Source organism: Anser anser (genome assembly GCF_964211835.1).
Source record: "Anser anser genome assembly, chromosome: 20".
In the NCBI taxonomy this organism is placed as follows: domain Eukaryota; kingdom Metazoa; phylum Chordata; class Aves; order Anseriformes; family Anatidae; genus Anser; species Anser anser.
In genome coordinates this window covers 9119787-9131359 of record NC_139741.1, presented here as the reverse complement: position 1 = coordinate 9131359, position 11573 = coordinate 9119787, and the positions used below count along the sequence as shown (strand labels likewise).

At 43.4% G+C, this 11573-nt stretch overlaps 1 protein-coding gene across 1 annotated transcript in view; it reads left to right on the top strand.

Annotated features, from left to right (window-relative positions):
• Window positions 1-11573, top strand: part of CASTOR2 (cytosolic arginine sensor for mTORC1 subunit 2) — a 121099-nt gene that overhangs the window by 50661 nt on the left and 58865 nt on the right. The window lies entirely within an intron of this gene.

Genomic DNA, 11573 nt, shown 5'->3' with positions numbered 1-11573 from the left:
GTAAGAGGTGTCTTAAACAGAAGATGTCACCTGGGGCACCATGTTCACCGGTGAGCTCTTCTTCCTGGAACCCGTTGCTTCCTTGTACATACTGTCTTCTGCACTACTTTCTGGCCATGCCCCTCTCATCCACAATCATTTTTAAATGGAAAACTTTGTACTCTCAGGTCACTTTGCAGCCACTGTTTCACACATCGTGAGACAATGAATAATTCTTCTTTAACCACCTTGGCCATAGTAACTTCTCCTGTAATACCATGCTGACCCATCTTTTCTTGCAGTTGAATCGCCCGCGTCTGTTCAGTTTTCCATGCCTTGGTTTCCCCTTAGGCCACTTCTGTGTGTTTCTTACAATTCAGTTTCAGCCCACCGGTAGCCTTGGGATGGTCAGATCATGAAGTACTTGGCAGCTGGGTATGTGCTGGATTTGTGCACTGGGGCAAGGAGATATTCTCACCTCCCTCCCTGGTTACTGGTATTCTCATGGCCCCTTTGAAAGTCACTGAACCTTTTGGAGAACAGCCCATAGTGACTTCAAAATCTCTTTCCTGAGTGGTAATAGCTCATTTAGAGCCTGTCATTCTTCATTCAGAATTAAAATTATTTTCCCCCTGTATGCATTAATTTCCATTTATTGACTTTGTATTTCACCTGCCATCTTATTACTCAGTCAGCAGGCATTATAAGATCTTTAGGTGGAGTTTATAAATCTTTGGCTCTAAGCAGCTGTTTTCTCATAATCTGGCAAACTTTTTAGGCTGAACAGCATTACAAAGTTTGCAGTATTCCTAATGCAGCCCTTCATGTCACTTGGGTTAATGCTCCCCAGAAATGTCTGAGCCCTGTTGTGCTTGGTGCTGTACAGACCACAAGCAAGAGTTGTTGTGCTGAAACTGAAGGGATCAAAAGAAAAAAATCTGAAGGCTCTGCAGGTACAATGCAGCCAGTTGAGGTAGCCAGCAAACCTCTCCAGACCCCAGAGAGGGAAGGGCTAACTAACTTCTGCCACATTGATTTTAGGCCCCGATCTGAGCGACCTTCCAGGTTGTTTGAGGCCCCGATTTGAGCGGCCTACACTGCTGACCCTGCAGGGGTCCAAAGCATAGCCAGCGAGGTTAAGCCCTGTGGAGTGGCCGAAATGTTCCTTCAGTGACAGAGCAACACAAAAATGTGCATGGGATTATGGAAAACTAGCCATAACCTCTCTTCTGACCCAAAGAGTGACCCGCTCCACATTATCAGCGGGCTTCGTTTCTCGCAGAGCTCTGGCTTTTGTTTTGGGTGTTGGTCTGGCAGCTGGATTTAAAGGGCAATATTCAGAAAGGGTAGACTTCAGTCTGAGCCCATGTCATGCACACTTGCTGAATAATTACTCATGTTTTTCTTGGGCCTGGTAGGCCTGGGAAGAATTTCGATGCTGGCCTACCTTTCCGTGGGTCCTTCCTTCGCAGCCTGACGAGACTGTTTTAGAGCGTTTTGGAAAAGCATTTTTAAAAATAATACTGGCTGACATTTTACATTTTCAAGGCTGAAACTTGTGGGTTGTCAATACTGACTTATTAAAAATAAATAAATTCTTGGAATACATTTTGCCCCTTTGCTTGTATTTATAGGGATTCGTTATCCAAAAAAACAGTGAATTGGTGTGAGAGCAGTTTCCTTTCACTTCATTAGCAAGGAAGCAAATGAAGCTTCCTTTCAGCTCCTCTGAGTGCTGCAAATTTAGTCAACACCTTAACTGCTGAACTGGTTTGTGGAAGGCTGGCTGCTGGCGCATCTACAATGCTATCTTGCACAAAATGCCAGCTAGGATATGCAGGAGTATTGCTTTTCTCATCCATAGCTGGGCTGGTTAATACCCCTGTGCCACAGGACCTGGAAATGGAGCTTGGGAGAATGAGAGGAGTCAGAGGTAGCTTTTCCTGTAAATGTGTCCTTAATTCATTCAAGAAACTAAACCCACTGTCTGTGCAGAAGGGAAAGTAAATGACCATTTTTTTATTATTGTTCAGGCTCAGCAACATCTCTTAAATTGTTAATGTGCATTAAATTTAGGTTTGACGTGCAGGCTCACAGCGTTCCCCCTTGGATGGGGTTATATCGTGGGGTTTTGGACCCGCTCAAAAATGGAAGCTCTTTGAAAATGATGAGGACTGAAATGTGTTTCTCCCGCCACTCCATTTCGATGAAGCATAGCTTGCTCCCTCCTCCCCCTCCAATCCCCCTGCCACACATGTTCTCAATTACTGCCTGCATTGAAGCTGCAAACATTTCTTGTGCATCTAGCTTTCTATATTGAGCGCTGGAAATATATTTTAGTAATTTGTGGGAGAACTATTATGTCCCATGCTGGGAAAATTGTGTTTATGGTTCCTGCAGGGAAACAAGTTCATCAATTCCAGTCCACAACAGTTTTGCAGTTTCTTCCTCTCTTCTTTGTATCTTGGAGCAGTATCGTAAGAACCTCTTGCCCCTGTTGGGTTGAGCCTGGGTTTCTCCTGTCTTTGAAATAAAAAGCACATGCTCTGCAGTCTCTTTTTCAGTGTTGCCCACACAATAATCATTGGGTTTTGGCTGAACACAATAATAGCTACTATGTACCCCAAATATTTGGGTTTGGATGTGCAGTAGCACTCCACTTAGAAAAAGTCAGTTCTGTTTTATTGCTGATAGAATTTCAAAGTCAATATTCTGCAGCAGAGGGCATTGGAGGAGTAACCGAAGGGAGAATCAGACTTGCCAGTGCTGATGTATAGTGCCTGAATTGGAAGGGAAGCAGGGCTTGCTCTGTTGCTGTTGTTCTCAGCATTTGCATTGTCCTCGTCAGATAATCTTTCTGGATCCATTCAGTAAAATGTATTCATGAGCCTTTGTTGTGCATTAAATCATGCTTTGTTTTCAACTGTAAACCTTAGGTCCCACACCCACATCTGTAATGCGTTTCTCAACACAGTTGCTGATTTGTAGAAGATAATTTTGTGGTTAAGGAAAACTCTGTTGTACTCCACCTTTCTTTGCTGAAATGAAGTTCAGCTCCAATAGTGAAGCGTTGATCTGAGAATACTGTTGCTGCTGTAAAGAAAAAGTTTTTAAAGCATAGTTACTTTCTGCTTAAATAAATGATGGACTATTTCCAGTGGAAAGAATAGCTTTTGCATCTCTTATGCGGGTGAGCTGGCTCTCAGTAGATGGCCTTTTAACAGTGCTGGCAGGCAGGAATAGCGAAGAGAGAAGAGGAAAAGGTGTGTCTGGATCAATTGGTTAATTGTTAGATAATAAATGAGTCCTTTTCCAATGCACACAAACTGAGCTTCCTTTTCATTTGTTGTTCCAGCTTCCCCTTCAGAGATTTCATTTGCAACATTCTCTCCCAAAGCAAAGAGATCTTGCCTTTTCAATGTAAACATTCGTTGACCCTCTATGGAGATTTGAAGAATGACTTCCCTGTCATTAACAGTGATAAAACTGTAAACAATATTGTTAAAGATGCTTTGGGGGAGAATCAAGCCAAAAAGAACAAATTAAAGCACTTGAATGAGAAGTGATGTGCACTATTGCCATTATCCTAGGAGAAGGAAATTAGTACAGGCAGCACTGCACAGCACATCAGATGATAGTTTTAACTCTGAAAATAACTTCATGATTTTTGAAAGTTTGGGGATTCAGAACACTTTGCTGTTGCTCTATTGCTTTATTTCAGATGCTTGTTCAGAAACTAAAGCTGGAGGAAGAACAACAATAAAACATAAGCAAAGCGATGCCTGAGATGCTCATTTAATCCCCAATAGCACATTAAATGAGAGTATGATGAGGTTTGGTGTGGTTCTATATACCGTGCTGCTCAACAGGGGTGCTTGCAGACCTGCTTCGTAAATGGGAACTGAGTCATAGCCCAGCCCACAGGACCCGTGTGGGGCTAGGTGTTAGGTTAGTCTCTCTGGAGATGATAGCGTAAGTCTGATAGGTTCGGTAGTGGTGGTGGTGATGTTCTTTGGTTTATTGCTTTTAAAAAGTGGCTAAGAACTTGGTCTCATTTTCCCATTTGTAACTCCAAAGACATTGCAGTCAAAATCAGTGGACTAAAATGATTTCTGATGTAATTTACGGGCTCACCTAAAGGGAACAGAGCCTCCCCTACTGCTCTGTAGGCTCAGGACAGTAGCGATGCCTGCAGCCCTTGGGACCGGACCCCATAAGCCCGGAGGCACGTTACCGCCCGCCTTCACAGCAGGCAGGAGCTGGAAAGGCAGCTGTGCTGGGGGTGCTTTCCCTTCTAAAACAGGATCGGGTTGGTGATCACAGCCTGTTTTGTGACTGTCCTCACGTAGCTGGGGCTGGAGGAACGCCTTATCTAAGGCTACTTTATCTTTTGAATATTTCTATTATCAGCTGCTGTCACGTCTCTTGGGCCCGAGGGCTGTGACACTGTTGTTCATGCTGCAAGGGTCTTAGTCCCTTCTCATGGTTGTTCCCAATAACTTTTGGGGGGGAGGGAAAGAGGGGAGGATCGGTTTAAATAGACGGTTTTGGTTAACAGAGGAGAACATGCAGAGTCTGTACAGGCAGTTTTCTGCTATGCTTAAAGCAAAACAAGAGCATCCTTGCTCCTCCTGCACGTTAATGGTTATAAAGGTTCCCGCTAATGGTTATAGCACGTCAGCATTGCACAGACAGCACCCGGGTGGACGTGTTGGGTCTGCTTTCAAGGCTCTGGATTTCACTGCTGGCAGTGCCACGCTGGAGAGACCCTCTGCCTGATGTGGGTCTGGTATTTCCCCTTGTGCTGTGCCTCACCTGCTGCCTTAGCACAACTTCATTCATTTCATCTACTACAAGGCCTCCGGGTACTTTACTTGGACGTGAAGAGTTGTGAATAGTTTGTTTGTTTGTTTGTTTGTTTTCTTTACACCACTTTCCTGGCTTTGTGGGGTTGTACCACTCCCTGGTAGTCCATGGCTCAGCACCACGCTGGCAGGAGCTGCAGAAACGTGCCTGGAGCCCGCAGCGTAAAGCTAAATACAGATAGAGCTAGACGGTCCTAATTGGAGTTCTGTGCAACACAGAGACACAGTTCTGCTATTCTTCCAGATAATAGTGTTAAAGGCAGATTTCTATAAAGAAAAATGTCCTCTGCTTTTGCCCTTTGTCCGTTTTGTATTGAATAAAGCTACCGTTGGGTTTGATGAAAGTCAGGAGGGTTGGGAAGAGAGTTGGTGCAAGCCACTAACTGGGTTATGTTCAGTGAATGGCACAGAGAAGAGGAGAAAAAAAAAAAACATTTTTTGTGGCTATTTTTTAGCTCAGAAAACCATGCTAATAATTTCTGGGCTTTTTTTTTTGGTTGTATTTCTGTGAACTTTGAAAGCTTGTTGTTTTTTGTATGTTGTTCTCTTTCCTCCCCCTCCAAAATTAGGAATTTGCATTACAGTGACTCTCCCTGAAAGTTCACTTTTCAAGTTGAGTTTCTGTAACATGATACAGGTCAACCAACAATGAGGGCTGGAAGAAGAGGACTTTCTCATCCACGTTTTCAGTGTTCAGAACAAAGAATATGCCTTCTTTGCACACTTTGTTGTTGGGGAATATTGTATCTTTAGTGATCCAAAACCAACTTAAGCAAGATCCTTCTATTCCTGCAAAAGGGTTTTGCTTATGTATCCCAGTAACTAGAAAAGTGGGAACTTATGAAGATAGACATCACTAAATTGCTTGCCTTAATACACTTAATTTCCCCTTTTATTGCACATAGGACACCTTAAGTTGCAAGCAGGGCTGTAGTCAAGCCAAGGGAGGCTCCTCCTGGTGAAAGCTCAACATCAGCTGCTACTTGTGTTAGCAGGTGGGAAAACAGATCCTGGGAGCACTTGCAAGCTGGCAGGATGGGCTGCTAGATGAGGGACAGCCCTGGTCTGTAGTGCCAGCCTCTGTTCCACGCGTGCTTTAGATGCTTCTCCGGCACGGCCAGCAGAAAGCTCTGAGCAAACGCTGGTAGCGTGGCAATCTCAGATGGTCTGAGTCAGTGGAAATGCATGCACCGTTTGGTAAAAAGGGGCAGCACAAGATGAATGCCAACCTGGTGAGGGTTGAGCGTCCAAGCCCCCAGCTTGTGCCACCACAACGAGAAATCTCAAGGCGGGAGGGAAGCTGTGGCCTTCACCTTGCCTGCTGCATGCCCTTACCTGAGCTCCCTGGTGATTTTGATTTCTAGACAGGCAGGGAAAATCAGCTAATACTGATGTTAGCTCTAATTATTATTAGTAGTAGTACTGATACTGGGGGACTTGAAGTTGCCAAATTCATGTTATGAGAAACATGGGAAATCATTTTGGAGTGTGGAGGAGCGCCTGTTATTGACTGTATGGCTCTGTTCCCCTATGAGCAGGCATGCTGATGCTTTCTGTGCAGGTAAGGGACAAAGATGTGTAGTTCCCTCAGTTCGTGTTCATGTGTATGCTGATGAATTTGGGCTCAGAATTACTGTGTGCTGACGGGAGAAAACTAGCACCTTGTAGGCAGCATTAAGCAACGTGTCTTGAAGTTTGTAACAGAAGATGAATGACCTAGTAATTTTCTTCTGTTTTCTGTCCCCAGTAGTTAGAGCATGGAGAGATGTCTGCTTTCAGGAAGAAAAGCAGCCAGTTCCATCAGTGGTCTGACACCTGCATTTTTTCCTGTAATCTAGGAAGTCCAAGTAGTATTTGGGATAGTGAAACCTAACTGAACGCGTTGCCTCCCTCTCATTTCCCCTCCCCTCCAGCCCTCAGTTGTGATTTACTGTGTTCCCCACTTAGGCAGGTGATAGAAATGGCTTTTCCGAGGCAGGGAAAAGCCAACACCATGCTGTGCAACTCACGTATGGCTGCAGGAGAGGGAGCTGGGGTCTGTCCTGGCTCACTCACTGCCACGGGATTGTTAAACCTGCTCCAACAGCAGCGTTTGCAGAGCACGCAACGTGCATAAGGCAGAGAAATAACCGTGTGGTTCCAGGTTGAGCACGAGCATGGTAGTGTGGCAGCCATACGTGCTGTGAAACGTGGTTTCAAAGGCCTGAGATGCGAGTGTAGGAGCAGAAACCTAAGTGTATACCTACCAGAGTGCTGTTTGATTCTAATGTCTTCTTATCTTTAAAGTTAGTGGGGAATTTTGTTCCTGTCTGCAAATCTGAGCCATGGCTGCTGTTTTCCTCTGTCCCCCCCTTGTCATCTGCTGCACCAAGATAAATGAACGCTTCCCAAGCAGAAGGCATTCACCAGCTGAGATTATTTATGGAATGAAGATTTGAGGGGCTCAGTCATGTCAAATTGGAATAGCGCCTTCCATGAAGTGTTTGTTGCTGGCATGAAATTTTTTATATCATTTAAAAACCAAAGGAAGTGTTTCAACTTGAAACTACCAGAAGTGATTTCCTAGTTTTGATTTATCAAGAACTTACTCCTTTAACTCCTCTTGCCCATTTTTGGGAAGTGAGATGGGAGAGAAGAAAAGAAAATGGTGAATGAGAAATAGAGGTGGGGTAATCCCATATGCAATATATTATTTTTTTGTTACCCCAGGAAATTTGTAATTATGGTGCTACAACTGATTTTTAAACCCTGATGTTCAGAGCTGCTTCTTGTCTGAGCACCAAATAGGCTTTCAGACACATTGGATAAGCCAAACCCCTATGAACACCCGTATCTAGCGTCACTAAAAATCCAGTAGGAATGCTAAAACCTTGAGTGAAGCCTTGTGCTTGGATGAGGTGAGGTGCAGTATGGGTGCAGATCTGCTGCAGGCTCTGTCCTTGTGCTTTGCCCCCTGCAGCACATTTTTTGTTGTGGATGCTTGCATGGTGCCTTGCAGACTGGAGTCCCAAAGAGCAGACGAACCATTTGCAGATAACGGGGTGACTTTCCTTGACGTATGGGAGGAGGAACTGCTGCCAAGCACCTGGCTCATTCATCATCTGAGCACCGGCCACACCAGTAAGGTTCAGATCCAGGCTTTTCATTCAGCCCTGTGCACTAATATAGGTGGTGAATAGTGATGTTCTAAGTAAAAACTGCATAGCAGAGCTCACTTGAAATAATTTATGACCCGGGAAGAAAAATCTGTGCTAAGAATAACTTTTAATTACATCAGGCCAGTAAATTATTCTGCAGATCCATGCCCAGGATGAGCCTAGGGTGTAAGAGATGCGTTAACTTCACAACGTCCACACCTAAAGTCGCTGTTTTGTGCATCGTTGTCGTGAAGTTCAAGAAAAATTCTCTATATTTAGCCTCTTAGTGGACAAATAACAGATGAGTGCAGTAACACTTGCATAGTCTTAAACTGCATTTATATTTCCTGCAGTACATCTCTGCTGAGCACCGCAGGCTTTTTTCCTGTTTGCAGTTGTGCTGGGATGGGAAACCAACACGGTCACATTCATCAGGTGGAGTGGTTTAATGAGGGAGCTGCACTTGGGTGGACTCAGACCTTTCATCTCCCTTAGAGTCTCCTTCACTAAGCCGAGTTTTCCACTCTGTTCCAGCACATAACATGCGTTAGTTTCTTCACATGGTGTATTCTTACTCCTACTTCCATGTATTACTTTGTTTTTGGCAAGAATTTATTTCTACACATAAGTCGAGATAAAACAGATTTTCTTACAGAATCTTTCTAAATATGATGGTGGAAGTGTATTGAAGGGGGGAAAATAAGCCGGCCAAGTTGCATGTTGCTTTCTAATTGTTTTTTTAGGAAGTATTAAAAAAAATCGATGCTATCATGACAAATGAAAGAAAAAATTGTTTTAGTTTCTAAAGTAACAGTTTTAGAAAGCAATACTGCAAACTTTGTGCTTTGACTACTGAAAGCATCATGACTTAGACTTTGCTAGTCATACAAAATAAACTCCCAAGTGTGGGTTTATAGAACAACAACAACAACAAAAATCTCCTGAGGTTGTGTTGCAAGATAACTCTTGAATATCATAGTTTTGTTAAATCCGCAGCTTGGGAAGTCTGGACTGACCAAGTCTGTCTCCAGAAAAATGGAAGTCATGCCAGAGTTACTAGTCAATATTGTTCCAAGCTACTGCTAATCTTTCATTTACAGCAGTAATTTGATTTGCATGGGCTCTTGCAGTCCAGACCACATGGAACTGTTCTGATGAAGATATGAACCATGGTTTGATACTGCTTTAATGAAGGCAAGTACAGTAGGCACCCAGCTGACATTTTTTGTGTTCCCTGGCTTCATCAGTAATCTGTACTTAAAATCAGTATTTTTTTTGAGCACATCCACATCCTTCCCCCCCCCCCCCCTTTTTTTTCTTTCCTGTTTTCTGTATTGCAGGCATCCTTTTTGTGTTTGGTTTTGATTTGCATTCCTTCAATAATGCAGATCATTCTTCAATTATTCTATTCCCAGTTGTCTCAAGGTCTAAGTAAAGGCTTTAGATAACTTCCCCAGCTACAGAAAAGTGGCAAGGGCGGGGGTTGACTGAAGGTCCCCCTTTTCAACTGTACACAATGTAATCTGTAGCTTAAACTGTCATTATTATTATTACGGATTAGACAAGACCGTCATGGTTATCGTGTTGGAAGTCTTGGCATAGCACAGGCTGTAGGACTTCCCAGAATTTGTCTGTTTGTGAGTACTTGCTTTCCTTGGCCACAAATCTGCTAGTTTTGTTCTGTTGATTTTGAAAATGATTAACTTTCTGTAATGAACCAAACTCTGCTATCACAGTGGCTCTGTAGGCAGTCTCTGAATGTATTTGCTGATGTCTGTGTCTCAGATCCGAGCACAACTAACGACGGGGAGGAATGTCACCGCCGTCCTTTGACCCTTTCTAAGGGTGCTGTGCTATCTTCAGAGTTGCCCTTGGCATGGGTGGTCATGCAGAGTTTTACACAGTACATGCAAAAAATAGTGCTCCTTTTAACAGGGTAGTAGCCTTCTCATACCAAACTTCAGAACTACATTACCATAAAGTAGGTGAATCTATTGCTTTCTGACCTTGACGTTGAGTAGAAAGCGAACAGGCAACTACTGCAAGGGGCGTTTTTGTCTTTGGAGTTCAGCTAAATTGTACTTCGAGTCTCACCAAAAAGATGGCAAAGTGTTTTGGCTAACAAACAGATAGACTGTTTAGAAAACACCAGCCATTTCACTGTTTGCAATTTTCAGTGCTATTTGACTATATAGTCTTGTAATTAGATGGTGTAAAGTACTTAACATGTTACACAAATATGTCAAAACGCATTAACAGCACAAGTGTTCTTTACTGCTTTCCTAGATACATTTGACAATATGTCGTACTAGAATTCACCTCTTGTCATTATTTATAAAACTGCAAAGAAGTTAAGATCACCAGGATGGAAATGATTAGCATGAGACTGTCTTTCTATGCTAAGAATATATATTATTATAATAATGTACAGAGTGAAGCATATAAATCCTTTCTCAACTAAAACAAGAAGACAGCCTGGAATAAAACCCAACAAATTATGTTTTTCCATATTCACTCAGATCAGCTTTCTGCTGCTACTTCCTAACTCCCATTCAGATCAACTGCTTCTTCGCAGACTTTTGGGTTACCTCCAGACTTTGCATTTGAATGCCTTTTAGCCATTATGTCGCTTTTGAATGGCACTCAGCTGTGCTTTCTGAATTGTGGGGAGGCCGGATGCCCACCTGCTTCTGGGAGGGGTCTTTTTCCATAAAACAAACAGCTTTGCAACCCTTTACCCTGCCTAGGCAACAATTAATTGAGTAATTTCCTTATAAATGAGAAGATGGGACTTGTGGTTTTCTTAAAGACCATCATCTGTGCCGAACTTCCCAATAACCCCTAGCAGTGTCCCCTCAGATACGTCCTTGTGTGTATGACCAGACCCAGGGAAGTTGTGTCGATTCCTTGTGATCCAGGCAGGTCTGGGGAGCAAATGTCTGGAGGAGACGCTTCTGGTGCCAACCTGCAAGCGAGGCCAATGAGGGTGCTCTCCTGCCCGCTTGCCTCTCCCGGGGAGGCTTACGGGCTGTTTGCAAACTGAAACGATGCTGTTGCTGCATCCTACACATGCTTTCCGGCTCTGTGCAAGCTCGGGTATTACTTCCATACACAGTGTAAGCTTTGCAGTTTCAAAGATCTAATCTAATAATAGATTGGTCTACATTTGCTGCGTTGCCAGAAAAAGACATATGTTGTCAGGCAGTCGAAGTCAGCAACAGTGCTGAAGTGGAAATGTGCTGAAACATGAAGAAGGCAGAAATCCAGAAGAATCTATCCGAGGTTTGGCTATTAGGGAACTAAAAATATTTTCTTCTTTACATATATATGCTTTCCATGCGTAGTTAGAGAAATGCTGCTTGCCTGATGTCTCAAAGCGATTAAAGGGCATTTCCTTTCCTTTCTTGGCTGTGGTGTGAGAATACAAGATGCTGGTGGCATTCAGCTTTTCTAGGACTGGTGTAAGAGGGAAGAGAAATGGCTGGAATAGCTTGAATGGAAGAGGCACGTGTAGTATGGCACACAAAGAAATACGATATTGGGCTCCTTCTGTCACTGATGCCTCAAGACAATTTGAGTTTCACTCAGTGGA